Source organism: Elaeis guineensis, chromosome 11, assembly GCF_000442705.2.
Source record: "Elaeis guineensis isolate ETL-2024a chromosome 11, EG11, whole genome shotgun sequence".
NCBI classification, from domain to species: Eukaryota; Viridiplantae; Streptophyta; class Magnoliopsida; order Arecales; family Arecaceae; genus Elaeis; species Elaeis guineensis.
In genome coordinates this window covers 14,327,356-14,343,699 of record NC_026003.2, presented here as the reverse complement: position 1 = coordinate 14,343,699, position 16,344 = coordinate 14,327,356, and the positions used below count along the sequence as shown (strand labels likewise).

The 16,344-nt window shown below is 36.7% G+C and overlaps 1 pseudogene; it reads left to right on the top strand.

Annotated features, from left to right (window-relative positions):
- Positions 1 to 7,249: 7,249 nt before the first annotated feature.
- Positions 7,250 to 14,986, top strand: LOC105032487 (L-ascorbate oxidase homolog; annotated as a pseudogene).
- Positions 14,987 to 16,344: the final 1,358 nt, after the last annotated feature.

The following is a 16,344-nucleotide window of genomic DNA, read 5'->3' as shown; positions in this document are numbered from 1 at the left end:
GATCGAGCACTTATGGTTCTTTGATTTAGCATTTTATGAGTGTCTCATGATGGGCTTAAAACATGGTTATGATAGTTTAGAGTTGAGCATCTGTGGTTTTTTGGGCTAGCTACTTTCTTGGTGCCGACTATGGGCTTGAAATATGGTTGTGATAGTCCACAAGACTAGCTACTTGTTACCCTTTGTATGGGTGATTGTGGTAGTCTACAAGACTAGCTATTTTTGTTGTTTATCATGGGCTTGAAACATAATCATGGTAGTATAGAGCCGAGCATCTTGATATAAACAGATCCGATGTCTGTTGGTTTGAGATAATCATATGATGCGACTTATTTTATAAAAAAAAATTTGCTATACATGTTATGAATCATGATATTCTTTGGCATATGATTTATATAAATAATAATCATTGTTAATTTTTTATTTATTATTACTATATTGGTGTTGGTGTATGAAAATTTCTACTGGATTGTAAAGCTCACCTCCTCCATTTTTTTTTCTTCTCGGAGTTACAGATACTCATGATTGGCTATAGCTGGGTTCATGGGTAAACTAATGATTAGATAGAATGTTATTGATAACTGATCAGATAATTGAATGAATTGAATTTATAATTATGTAGATTTTTTCAATCGTTATGAAATTAGGTCATTCTTATTTATCATGTGGAATATTTGTTATGAATTAAGATCAATAGTATTTATGGAATCTTGAGGTTGTAATAATTTTATAAGCCTTGTATATTCTTTAGGGCTTGCCCTAGGAAGTATGCGGCTATCATATATCGATCTGGATGTTAGTTAGGGGCATGACAAAACTATAAAAAAAATGAAAAGGAAGAGACATATTCATACTCATGAAAATTTTGAAGTATTTACTTATCTAGAATATTAAATGGTTCACCTTTTTTTATCTCTTTTATATGAAAATATTTAATTTTAGTTGCTTGTCTGTCATTTGCTATTCTGTTTGTTTATTTTTTTAAAAAAAATAATAGGAACACTCAGCAATTTTAGTCCAATTTATTTATATCTTTTTATTTTAAAAAATGTAAAACTAATCTTTCAGTTATTGATATGTTTCAGTGTGGTCTAACTATTCATTTTACCAACAAATGGTATTAGCTTTTCTTCTCAATAGATGAAAATGCTCTCACTCATGGATTGGATTGGAGAAGGAAGAGAATGAGAAGGAGAACTGGATGAGGAGGAAATAGAAGAGGGGAGAAAGGCCACTGGTAAGAACTGAGTTGGAGGAGGAGAAAGAGGATAAGAAGGAGAAGAGATGGGGAGAAGGAAAGGGAGAAGAATGGATTACGGGGAGGAGGGGCGGAGATAGAAAAGGCCACCATGGAGGAGGATGGCTTATGGGCGAGTTGGATGAGGAGAATGAGGAGGAAGGAAAGGAGGTGGAGGGATGGGTGGATTTGGAGAAGGAAGAGGATGATGAGGAAAAGTGGATAAAGAGAAAGGGAGAAGGGGCTAGTAGCAAAAAAAAAGAATTGGAGGAGGACAAGGAGGAGAAGAGGATGAAAAAAAGAAGAGAGGGAAGGCAAAAAGAGATAGAGGTAGAGAGAGCTATCATAGAAGGGGATGGTTTATGGGTAGCTTGAAAGGAGGGAGAATGAGGAAGAGTGGATAAGAAGGGAAGGGAAGGAGGTGGAGGAATAGGTGAAGATGGAGGGAGCCACCATAAAGGAGGAGAAATGGGTGAAGAGGAAGAGAAGAAGGATGCCAGTGATGGAGGAAGAGGAGATCAATCGGAGAGGAGGAGGAATAAGATGAAAATAAGGATATTTTTTATTTTATAAAATTTTATTAATAGAAATAGACGGTTAAACTATATTAGAATATATTGATAACTAAAGGACTAGTTTGATACTTTTTAAAGTATAGGAGGTGTAAGTGAAATTGAGCTAATGTGAGAATGCATTTCTATAATTTTTTCTTATTTTAAATACTTCAATCCTCTTTCCATTCCTTTTCATTGTTTGTTGAGGCATTCTTATTCAAATTCAAAATTTTCATATTTACTAATTATTAAATGGTGTTTATTTATATCTTAGATACTTAAAAAATTTTAAAATTTTTTGAAAAGTTAAAGATTATATATTTATATAAAATATATTGTTTGAAAAAATGGATAAAAAAATAGTTTAATAGACACTTGGTCCACAAGCAGTTTAAAAATATTTTTATATTTTCTTATTACAAAATAAGTTTTTGTTTTTATTTTTATTTTTTATTTTTTGACAAAGCATTGCATTACCCCACGAGACAAAAATGTTGTCTTTGAAACTAATAAAGAAAAAGAAAATCATCTTGGCCCTACCTCCTCAAAGTAACTGGTTGTAAGCAGTGGCAAATCGATCAAAATGTTTGATTCACTCCATGGATGGGAACTGTCTAGTCTGAATCTTTCCTTGGGTTGGCCTAAGCCATTGGCTCAAGCCAAAGCAACAGGCTCATTTCTCTTCTACACATTATAGGACTAACAAACAGAGAACAAGCCCTATTTGGGCTCCACTCAGGGTTAATAGGGCCTGGCCTAGGTCACAACTATTTAATAGCTTATATTTAGGCTTATTTAGAGTTGGTGACCCAACTTGCGGAACCTAACTAGGTACAATTTAACGCACGCAAGTTGGAAGAACTCCTTCCTTTTAGGCCCTATTAAGGGAACATGATACTTGGCATGCAAGAGATTAATTAGATGGGACCATGAGTGCGGTTTTTAGTTGATAAGCTTCTCTGCAGCCATGTGATGGAAGTGCATTTAGTGGTTGATGGGTATGAATGGGCCTAACTTGCATTTATCAGAGCAATATATGGTCCCAGCCAAGGAGATTGGTTGCAACTGTAGAAGCAATGGGAAAACTTGTTGGCGGTCGATTTCTGGTGAGGATGGTTTAGGAGTACTAAAAAAAAACCTTCAAATTATGAACTAATGTACCGCCTCATATCTCGCAATATATTATCCAATATAAAATGTACTGTATCATATCGGGTAGGATTTTGTAGGTCTCATACCGTATCATATTGAGATATGCATCGATTCATATCGAAATATATCAACGTACATCAGGCGTATCTAGATAAAAAATGATAGAATAGTTAGAGAACTATTTCAATACGAAATACACACTATATTATATCATGTCAAACAAATAAGAAACTGATGATAGATATCCGATATCAATATTGCAGACCTTCAAATATTTTATGTATTAACTATATATATATATATATATATATATATATATATATAACATGAATTAATTTAGTTAAAATATCTGATCAGATTGGCTATAAAATACATGATCAATATTTAAATTTAGTTTTCCGTAAATTTTTGGTTAACCTTGGAGATTTGTGCAACTTCTATAATAAAATTAAGCAAGCATGGCAAATACAAGTGAGACAATGTGAAAGATGCAAAAAAAAGTTTTTATAATGGGTAAGGCTGCAAATGGGTCAAATTGATCGGATCCATTTACAGTCGATCTGATCCATTTTAAAGAATATAAAAATCAGATTGAGTTCTAAAATGGAATCTATTCTATTTTTTGAGTTGGATCTGTATTTACTGGATTTGAACTTAATTCAATCTAAATTTGGTGTACTGTTAGGATCCAAATATGTTTGAATCTCTAAATTACGATTTAAGACTTGTATGACTCATGTCTTTAATATAAAGATAGATTTAAAATTATTTTTATATCTTAATTTTTAAAATAATATTATTTATTATCTATTTTGTATAGTTCATAGTAGTTGGCTATCTGATATTTAAAATATAGTTGGTTATTGTTTGTATGACAAAATTGCACCTGCAAATGGTTTGGATCTAGCGAATCAGTAGGTGAAATCGACATAGGAGAAGATATGGAGGATGTGGAAGAGAAATAGATAGTGCGGGAAGCATTTTAAAAAGAGATATGGTTACAAAAAAGTAAGTAAGTGGGGTGTAACGGTATTTTAACTTATTTAAGATCGATATAACTATATTAGAAGATATTAGAAGATTAATGAAAAACTCCGGTTTATCCATTTTATTTTGGCCTGTTCTTTATACTTTTATTTCGAATCGTATCGACGGTATTTTGTAATTCGAAAGTCTTTGAAGTTTCAAGGCAAATTCGAATCCAATCTTTCTTTGAATCTCTGGCCTTGCATCGATAGCGTACCATGCATTTCTCTCTGTATTGCAATTTATTATTTTTTTGGGCTTTGGCCATGGAAAATAGAAGAATTGTTACATTTAATCTGGACCTAAATTTTTCAGGCTGGTGCCGGGTTAGACTGGACCCAACCCGATCCAATGATTCATTGGTTCGACAATTATGATTGTACATCAATCTGACTTGATCCGATCTTCTATTGGATTAGATTTAGATCCACAATTAAAACCGATCAAAGAATCAGATTGGATCGGGTCACTTATGACCTAATTTGTTCCCATCCGTATGCAACCCTAATATATAGTGTGGATAGGTATATGCAATTTTTTTGGTACAAGTGGGTCTAACACCGATCTAGCATGAGTACAATCCAAAAGATCAAGAAACAAAATATTCTGCAAGGCTTGAGGGCACTTTGACCCGAACGTCAGGTCTGATCATCAGTGTGCTCAACCATATAGAAGGTGATCCAGTCAGTGGCCTGTTCGCCTCCCAAAAAATATGCTAAATAGAAACTGCAATGAGTCACGAAGGCAGATCTAAATGTCCTGAAGGAGCGGATGGGCCTTGACTGCATCTTATCGCTCTGAATCCAATCTATCATGATGGCAGTCTCCTTAATGATGATTCTCTCAGCTCGCAGCTCTTACCGGGCACAGATAATACCAGCCTAAGCAGCGTGAAACTCAACTTCTAGGACGAAAGGCTCAAAGAGATGTGATCCCTTCACCGTCAGTAATCTAGTGTCAGATCCTCGGATGACAAAGTTAGCACCACCCTCTGCCATCTTTGAGCTACTGTCAAAGTTTATATTGACACACCTCGAAGGAAGGAGCCCCCAACAAATGAAAATAATCCTCTGAATATTGCAGGAGCAGCATAGAGGCCCTAGAATTGGAGGCATCAAAAAGTGGACCGTAGCGTCAAAGCAGCTACACTCACAGCTAAGAAAAAGGCTCTGTCCAACATATGATGAGCGGGAACAACCTCAGCCTCAAAGACCAAGCTGTTTTTGAGAATCAGTTCTGGTAGGCAACGTATGCCTCCTACCCACCATGCAAGTATAGGTAGACCTCTCAACAGTACTCCGATGGATCGTATCCAGAAAGTGGTCTAGCCAAGGACTACTACTCACTCTATGATTGACCACCCATCCTCCTTTATATCATCCTCGCTCTTGGACATCACAGGAGGGTATGCTCTATCGATTTATCCTTCAACTGCAGATTGGACAGGATACCACAAGCTCTATCCCCCTGTCCCTGAGTAAAGTGCACATTGAAAGTCGATCTCAGACAACCTTCCAAAGAAAAAGCCTTATCTTATGATGAGTAGCCACTCTCCAGACTAGACTGCCTCAATCCTGGTACTATGTAGCCTGCATGTCTCAGACAGATCTTTATAGGGGCTCTTGGGCAACAAAGGGGCCCCACACACTCAAGTCGTGGCTACGATGGATAGAAATTGGGATGGTGAGGATCTGATCCACGACGGGCCATTGAATAGATGGGGGATGTCCTATGCTCTCTATCCCCTATCGTCGGTAGTGATCAGGTCACAGACTCAAAGCTGGTTATCACCTCTATGCTGACGGAGGTCGGCCACCAGGCAAGGGGTAAATTGAAAATTCAAGTATCCTGACTCATATCCATTAACCTTCCATCCCCAACCAACCATCTGACTTAGGCCAAACTGCTAGGATGGAGCACAAATCTCCTTTCAGATGAAGGAGTAGCCACGAGCAGCTCGGACCTCAGAACCTGATTCACACCTCATGTCAAGCCCTCATCACTCACTCCACAAATAATTCGATTGGATAAAAATCTGATGGCATGCTTTGTGATCAGAGCCTCCTTTATAATGAACAGGAACTGAATCCCAAGGTCCCCATCTCCATCGACTGCAGACCACCTCTCAGGATACAATGGAGCCCACAATCACCATGCCCTGAGCCTCATAGAAACTATCAGAAGAGCCACTCCAACCACCTAAGACAAGACTCGGCACAATTATATTTGTCAGAGATAAATAAGTATGAACTCAAGACCGATCCCATAAGCATCATCCAGCTCATCACGGAGAGGACGTTGGCACGCCAGCTCTTGAGATAATCTTGGATCCGCTGCTCCATAGACCTGTAATTAATCGGCCCTCCGAAGATGCCGACCAATAAGAGGAACCTTCATATAGGTCAGGGCCCTAGTATATACAGTTTCAATATTGTAAATGGTTGGGAAGAGCTTGTAATCCATAATGCAATATATAGAACCTGCTTTAGTTCTCGTAGGTTGAATTGGAACGATGACATATTTGCCATATGAAAGATATATATCAGGGGTGCATGATCTATTATTGGATGAATTGATAAACTTAAGCGGCTTTATTAAAAATTTTTAGATTAGAGAGGTTGGATTTTGAAAATCAGGATGGCTATATGTTCCAATAAAACTAGAATAGCAGAATAAGAAACGGAATGGAATTAGAATAGTAAAAAGAATCAAAATTGAATCTTGGAGGATCAGCACATTCATTTCTATTGATGTTCCAAGCCAAATGTTTCTCGATCAAAAATATCTTAAAAAAAATCTAATATTATAAAATTTTAATAAAAATCTTGTACATTACCAGCTCATAGGCTTCCAGACGAGCACACATTGAGTGACCTCCCTTCATTGCCCGTCTTTAATCACGCCCAACATGAGAAACGACAGGTTGCGTTGCCAGTACACAATGTGGAATCATTGACACCCTCCCGTTCTCCCCACCCACTGCGCATGGTTCTCCCGTGTGCGGTCCGTCAAAGTTCGCGCCCGCATGGGGCGGACTCGAACAAGGAAACCCAAACCAATTACCTGCGTCCACGTGAGCTGTCTCACGATAAGCCTCGTGCCCCCTACTCTCTTAGAGAGAGAATGAAAGGCTTTAGAGATAGAAAGAAGAATGGGGCCCACCCACCACCATTCTCCCGCCTTGAGAGCCGCCCATCATCATCTCAGGCTCATTCCAAAAACAATTTAATTCTCAAATGCACCTCATGTACTACATAACATAAAAAGTACTCCCCTTAAAGGACAAGTTCATGAATTTGCTAGAGGACTTCGGTTTGTCTAGTCTTACGTAGTCTAATGTGAAATAAATGGTAGAGAGAGGATCAATGTAACGCTGTCCATCTCTTTACGCAATGTTTCCTCTCTGTACCGCATTGCAATTGTATGAGAGCAAAGCAAATCTTTCATCATTCGCTTGCATCAACAACACCACCATTTCCATTCCTTGCTTTCCCAACCCCGTTATCTCTCCTCATCACCATGTATACACCCAATGGAGAGGTGCGAGGGAATAAAAGATAAGGGAAAGAAGAGGAGAGAGTATATAGGGAAAGCTTGAAGCAATCCTTAAACTCATCTCTCTCTCTCTCTCTCACCTCTCAATCTCCCTCCTCCCTAACCCATCCCTTTCACGAAAATGACTTTAAACACTGCAGCCTTTGCTCTCTTATGCTGTCTTCCAGTAATCTTCATCTTCGTTGGTGCCGAGAGTCCGTATAGGTTCTTCACTTGGAATGTCACTTTTGGAGACATCTACCCTCTTGGTGTAAGGCAGCAGGTATTCTCCCTACTTCTATCACTCTCTTTCTTTTGTGTTTGTGTGTGTTCTTTCTTCTTTTAAGGAGATCTTTTTTGGGGCACTGTCATGATCTTTTCTTTGGTGAATTTGGTGTAGGGGATACTGATCAATGGGCAATTCCCGGGGCCAGATATCTACTCGGTCACCAACGACAATCTCATCATCAATGTGCATAATAGCTTGACCGAGCCCTTCCTCATCTCATGGCAAGTGTTGATTCCTACTTTTCTCTTCTTTAATTGTATTTTCTTTTTTTCTCCTTCATTTTTAGTGATTGAGTTTTATTATTTAATATGTTCAACTTCGCTAACTTAAGACGTTATTATACGCGGTTTATTGTAATTACATAGTATTGAGTTAATTGAGACCTTAGATGTGAGAACTGTTCTTGTTCCTCCACGTTAATTTTTTATGAGTTCATTCTTCTCTTCCACTTCTGCACGTGTTTCTGGCTACGGGAACAAACCGTACTCATTAAATCTAATTCGTATGATTAAGAAAATTAATTCTGAAATAACTCTTGGCGTTTTTAAGTATGAAACAGACTCGAGAGATCCACAATTTTTTATGTTTACTTCCTCAAAAATTGGATTTAATGCAACATGCATGAAGATTTACCATAATTGGAGTTCGTAATGGTGGATCTCGTCAGCTAGATGGTTGGTGGTCAAAAGTTAGATGCCTAAATTACTTATATGCTTTCTTGCTTCTATAACATGATCCATAAAGCTTGGTATCTAAATATGTTTATAATCTACTCTTCAGCCTTTTCAAAAGGACAGGTAGCACCATCAGCCGGGCAATGCTATTATAAGACAGGATTTTTCTCGCAAATTAAAAAGAATGTTACATTAATGATGAACAGTAACAAAATTTTTACTGCACTTTTCACTAATGGACAGTACGCGACAGGCTAGGTACTTGTTGCCGTTCAGAGGGGCAAACAAAAGGTTGTACACAAGTTTTTAAATAACGCATTGTTCGATTACATCGTCTCTCATCAAAACTGTTATTGTATGTTGTAACGGTTATGGTGACCCTTATTTATCCCAAAAGTAATTTTAGATTTTAATATTAAAATAACCACTGGCTAATAGTTATTATAATGATTTTATAATAGAAAATAATGAAAAATAGTACTATCCTTCCTTTTACTTTTATGAAATAATGTAATATAATTTTTTGCACTGTGCAGTCATTTGTAAGTAATTATGAGAAAAAAATTAAAAACAAAACTTTATTTAAAATAAAGTATATAAAAAATAACAGTCTGTTATAATGGAAAATAACATTAATGATGAAAATAGCAGTCATTATATCTTTATGTTATTTATCTCAACAACATGAAAGGAGTGGATAAAACTGTCATAATGCCGTTATAATGGTCATAACATTATTTTTTGAATCCATGATTATATTTATACATCAACTGTTTAGGCTTCAATGACCTCTCTCTCTCTCTCTCTCTCTCTCTCTCTCTCTCTTTATATATATATATATATATATATATATATATATATATATATATATATAATTTTCCGCCATCTGAAGTTCTGAATATTTAAAACTTGTTAATATTATAATAAATAATAATAATAATTTTAAATGTTTTACTTTGAATCTTCCTTGCTTTACTTTTTAGTCTTTTTAATCTTTTGCAACTCTCTTACAATCCTTTTTGCTTCGATATACTGAATGAAAGAGATTAAACAGTGGCCTAATCATTGCTGAAAAGAAATATTATATAACATTTTTGTCTTAAAAATCTAAGTTATTTCCATCATATAAGTTAGTGGATTCTTATTAAATTGGTACATTAATCTTGGGAACAGGAATGGAGTGCAGCAAAGGAGGAACTCATGGGAGGATGGTGTCTCAGGAACCAACTGCCCAATTCCACCTGGGAAGAACTTCACCTATATTTTGCAGGTGAAGGACCAAATTGGCAGCTTCTTCTACTTCCCCTCACTTTACTTCCACAAGGCAGCCGGTGGCTTCGGTGGTTTTCGAATCCTTAGCCGGCCTCTCATCCCTGTCCCCTTCCCGGAGCCTGCCGGTGACTCCACAATCCTCATCGGCGATTGGTACAAGGCCAATCATAAAGTAAGTCTCTCTCTCTCTGTACTCTATACATTAAGAATTTGTTCATGAACCAGTGTAAAGAGTAACGTCTCTAGGTTTAAGGGTGAGTCATGATGGCCAATGGTTGGATGGCAGATGGTGGGTTGCTAGTGGACGCAAAATGTCACAAGAAATGCTCCTGCTAAGGGTGCAACCGTCCAATCCATCCGTGTTAAAAATAAAGTTGGTGGATTGGGTGAATGGTGGGATGTGCGAGCCCACACTCATTTGATGTGTACTGTGGGAATCCGAGCTTCCACCTTTCTGTGCTTGGTGATCCTTCTAGCTTTTTCCTCTCTCCTTTGCAGTGCATGTTTTTCTAGTGCTAAGGAAGCTGCAATAAGGTATATTAATTTCATGGGTAGAAATCACTAGGTGAATCAGATCCATCATGGACCTAAAGTGAATTTATTGTACACAAAAAAAAAAAGAATTTTTTTTTTTTAACTTAGGTCCTCAATGGATCCAGCTAGTCCATCTAATAATTTATCATTACTCAGACTCTTTGATTGGGATTTTGATTTAGCATGGTGAATTTTCTGATTTGCTAGAAATCTAAGAAGGAATCCATAAATCAGTTCAAATTTATGTATAAACAATAAATATGTTAAAAATGTTCAAATAAGTATTTGAAATAATGGCTTATTCCTATAGTCAAAATGGACCAATCTTAGTGTTGGGCTAAGACTCATTCTTAGAGTCAAATATGAATTTAGTACTTGGCCAACAAATATTAATTTCCAAGTCTCAACTTCAAATTGGTAAGAACTTGGATAAAATTGAGAGCACCCCATCTTGGTCTTCAGTAAAACCATATTTTTACAGTGAAAGTAATTTATCTGTTGGTACCCGAACTGGAAATCAGCACAAGGCATGTACAATGCCTAATTCAGGTAGAAGCTGACGCAAATGTCTGCCACCACCTAAAAGTGTCTACGTGTCAGTAGTTGGTTTGCCAACTATATTTGTTTTGAGGTCTGTGGTCCCTGTGGAAGGTGGCCTAAGGTTGGAAAGATAGCAAAAGGTTGTAGAAAAGTTGCCATATATGTGATGATGTTTTTTATTCCTGTGGCCAGGTTTTGAGAGCCAGGCTAGACCGTGGCAAGAAGCTTCCTTTCCCTGACAGCATTCTCATTAATGGCCGTGGTCCCAACGGCGCTTCTGTTACGGTTGAACAAGGTACCTTCCAGCACAAAAGTTATCCCTTTCAGTTCCACTTAGATCTTATAGATTACTCACAACCCTGCACTTCACACAAAATTTCATGAGTGAACAAAATATTTAACAACAGATCAAACAAAATTTATTATAAAATTTTATAATATTAATTTAGTATGATTAGTCATATAAAATATCATCCAATCAACACCACTAATATTGACTAAGACATCAAAAGAAGCAATATGCAAAAACATGTATAATGGGATTTAAATAATAACCATTATTTAGCTTTTATTTATCACAATAATTTTTAGTTATATATATATATTGATAAATTTGTTTATATTTATTTACTTTATCATGAAAAATAATATTTTTTAATTCAGTGCATGTAAAAAAATTGTATGGCGAACAGTGATTTGAAAAAAAATGTCACTATTATTCTATTTTTGATCAAATTTACATAACAATAGTTAATACAGCATTAATTATTGCTAGTATTTTATTCAAAAAAAAAAATCAAGACTGAAAAATGCTCAATCCATTGGTCATATGTGAAAATTGATGATTGATCGAGTGATAAGACTGACTAATTGACACTACTTTCTTCCATGTACTACACTAGTCCCAACTATGACATCAGACTGTGATGGAGTGATTAATGGATAGGTGATCCAGCAACACTGAGTTGATCATGGATGCATGCCAATATAAGCATGGCTTGATAGAGTACATGTAAAGCTTCGGCTAGACTCCATATTAATACTCAGTGGTGGATCATGGATGGATATGAATAGGCATGACTTGATAGGGTATATGAAAAGCTTTGAGTAGACTCAACCTCGTAGCTTGTCATGAGAAATAATGGCTGTCATTTTTATTATTAGCAAATATCATCATTTAAATACAGCGAAAATGTTATTGAAACCTAGATCTTCAAGCTAATTAATATTGTGCGTCATATAAACTTTCGTGCAGGCAAGACTTACAGGCTTCGGATCTCAAATGTGGGGCTACAACATTCACTCAACATCCGAATCCAAGGTCACAAAATGAAGCTGGTGGAGGTGGAGGGAACTCACACCCTCCAGAACACATACTCCTCCATTGACATCCATGTTGGCCAGTCAGTATCGGTTCTTGTCACCGCCGACCAGCCGCCGAAGGACTACTATATCGCTGTCTCCACCCGTTTCACCACCACCATCCTAACAACCACTGCTGTTCTTCACTACAGCAACTCGAGGGACAAAGTTTCTGGCCCAATTCCTGGTGGGCCGACCAACCAGATTGACTGGTCTCTTAATCAGGCCCGTTCCTTCCGGTATCACTCCTTGATCACTTACAAATTTCAACCTTTCCCCTGGACTTCTATGCAGAAAATTAGCCATTCGTTCTATGAGTAAGAATAAGCTTTTCAAATGTAGTCTTGGACATCAAGCTTAATTTGAATAAGCTTTTCAGATGCAGTCTTGGACACCAAGCTTAATTTGGGTTATTATTATCAAGGCCCAACATGTGGCTTGGTCATATGAAGCCCAGTCCATTAACTTCCTCTGACCACGAAGTGCCTTCATTTGGAAATTTGGATGTCTGAGCTAGTTAGTTGATGAGGCTTATAATGGGAGTGGATCAGGTTTTATTTCAAGATTAGGGTTCGGATGGAACCATGACTGCATTCAACTTAGTCTAGGTCAAGTACAATTGACTCATCTAACCATGACAAGCGTTGAAAATACTCATTCTATATCCTCTAGGTCATGCTACTTGCTTTAGATTATATTGGCGTTCAAACCATTTTGATCTTTGAATCTTGAGGACTTCAATTGGAAGTTTCATCTAATTGTGGATGCCTTTCATTTCTTTCCTATCTTCTTCTTCTTCTTTTCATTCCTTTTCTTTTTATTCATTTTGTTTCCCTTTTTGTCTATATAAGAAAAGGAAACAACATATCTATATAAATTTTGGCAGCTATTAAGTTAAGAGGTAATGTATGCCATGTTATTATGTATATTATTAACCTTGTATTGCTACTTTTAATTTATTTCACTGAGGCTGCCCTCCCCACAGGATCTCTTCTCATGATGATGAACAAAGAGCTCTCATATCTACTCCAAGGACTTTTTCTCTGAGTAACTTCATTATTTTGAACTAACATCCTGCAGATACAATATCCTCAATATCTAGTCTTAGCCTTATTATAAGCAACACTGAGGGACATGACATGAAGGAGTTGATTCAAATATCTTACAATATAGTCATATAATTTTATAACATTGTTTAGAAAGAAACCAGTCTTTGAATTCTTGACGTCCCCTACTTGGTTAAGTCAATTGGCTGATTAACTAACTGCATTAATACTGATGGTTGTATCTCTGGAATCACAGGACCAACCTTACTGCTAGTGGACCGAGGCCAAACCCCCAGGGTTCATACCACTACGGCATGATCCCTGTCACCCGCACCATCAGGCTCGCCAACTCGGCCGCCCAGGTGAACGGCAAGCAACGTTATGCAGTTAACAGCGTTTCCTACGTCGAGCCGGACACCCCCTTAAAACTAGCAGACCACTTCAAGATTGGAGGAGTTTTCCGGCTTGGAAGCATCTCTGATAATCCCACAGGTGCAAATGTCTACCTCGACACCTCAGTGATGGCTGCTGACTTCCGAAAATTCGTAGAAATTGTGTTCGAAAACAAGGAGAGCATTGTCCAGTGCTGGCACCTTGATGGCTATAACTTCTGGGTCGTGGGGTATAGAGGCCATTTCTCAAAGAATTATAGTTGATTTTAGTGCTCCTTATCTAAGTTTTGGGCATTGGAGATGGTGTTCATTCTATGTATTTTTGCAGGATGGATGGTGGGAATTGGAGTCCGGTTAGTAGAAAAGGATACAATCTTAGAGATGCAGTATCTCGCTGCACCATCCAAGTAAGGCCTGAGCTCTTTTTTATTTTTTCTCGTGCAAACTTAATGGAGCATCACCAAAGAAAATGCACCTAGCTAGCTGGGTTGGAGTGTCTAGAAATAAAAAACTTAAAATCTTATAGACTGATGTCTATATATTAGTGCACATGAAACTAGAGCACTGGTTTCTATCCTGTGGCCCAGATTCTCGTCCAGCATAAAAAATTATTGGATCCGTTTCGAACATAAGAAGAAGAATTTTTAACGTGACACAGAATTTTTTTTGCAATATTGAACACTAAACCATGAGTGTTTCATTGTAGATGGGGATTATTATAAAAGATGGAACTCTTTTCAGAAAATCTTAGAGAATTAATAATTTGCAAACAATTTAAGAAGTTCATAGAATAACAAGAGTATGCCACAGCCGAGAGATGTCTAAAGCTTCACTGCTTATTGTTTCAAACACATGTTAGCCAATTTTTTTTTTTGGGCTCAAAGTTGAAAACTAACAGTATGTGTCTACGTTATAATTTTGTAAAAGCCTATCTAATTTGTCTTAAAATTCAGTAATCATGGTTGAGTTGTTGTTCTTGTAGGTATATCCCAGGTCATGGACGGCAGTGTATATTATGCTTGACAATGTGGGGATGTGGAACTTGAGGACTGAGTTCTGGCACGTCGATATCTTGGGCAGCAATTTTATCTGCGTGTATATTCTCCACTCGAATCCATAAGGGATGAGTATCCGATCCCCAAGAATGCCCTGCTCTGCGGCAAGGCAACTGGCCGACATACTCGCCCTCTCTGAACTTGGCCATGCAAGATTAGATAATAATTGAGTAAAAAGAAAATATATGGATGGACTTTATACATAAATAATTTATATGCTACAGTTCCATTTGGTGGTTTCAGCAAAAGATTTTTAGCTTCAAGTCAAAGTATAGATGGGGCGGCTGCCTTCTCTTCCCAAAGGGAACCATGGAGAATCACTAGGAGAAACTAAAATATCTCTGCTAAGAAGGATATCTGTTTCATTACCTTAACGAAACTCTATTAACTTTTCTCAAAAAGAAAAGAAATCTATGGAATTTATTGATAATTTTGTAGATGGATGCATGTGGATTTTATCCATTTTTTGTGGTTTTTTGTTAGGACTGAAACCTGATCGGATACTAACATATCCATATCCATATTTGTTTTATCTAATAAATATAAATACGGATGTGGATATTATTCGGATGCAAAAATTCATATCCATATTTATTTTAAATGGATATAGATATGATTTGGATACTAAAAGTAAGGATATAATTATGAATATAAGTTTAATAATTAAACTTTATAACGATAAAATCAAAGATATTACTAAATAAATGATAAATGAAGTAATTAATAGTATATCTATATAGTTGTATATTTCTCTTAAAAATTAATAAGTGCTATATAAAATTATATAGGGTTATAGATAGATTCAGATATGCGGATATGGATCGGATAGTTGTCTATACATATGCATATCCATTTTTCTTTGACGAATGTGAATACAGATATAGATATTAGTTGGATTCTTAAATTTCTGTTAATATTAGAATTGATTTGGATATGAAAATAGATCTAGATAGATATTATCCACACCACTTTCATCCCTATTTTCTCTTTGGACAATATATGGATGTGCTGGGTATATATTTTTAATGTCCTTTTCCTTCAGTTGCAAAGCCCGTAAAGGGTGTGGCTTGATGGAAGTCCCAAGGGAAAGCCAAATATGTAAGACACTCTCTACCATGCCCCTGAAGGATTTCTTTAGCAACCAAACTATTGGAATCTTATCTTGTGGTTAGGTGCATGCTTTCATATGGCTAGGCTTTTTTTTTCCTCTATCTCCTTTTTGGAGAACTTAATCCAATAGAGACAGTAAATATGATCTCATGGGATCAACAGCCTCGCCCTGAGAAAAGCCCACATAGACAGGCAGATAGGCAGAGATACATTGAAAAAAGAGAAATTCTTTGTACACCGCCTGCGGTGTAGAAAATCCGACATGGATCATACCACCTCATCCAAGTGGGCTATATAGTCACCACTTTCAATGCGCATTTAATGTCCGTAGTCTCCTTTTTCGGTTGAAATTTTAAATGATGAAAATACTCCTTTCTTTATGAAAAAATTATGATATTCTATATCTATATTATGACATTCTGCATTGAAATTATGACTTTCTATACAAGATGTCATAATTTTTTTACAAGATGTCATAAAAAAAAAGATATTTTCATCATTGAGAAAGAGTTGATGATCCCAATAGAATCAAATGTCCTTGTCGGAGATGTCACAACAATTACTTCC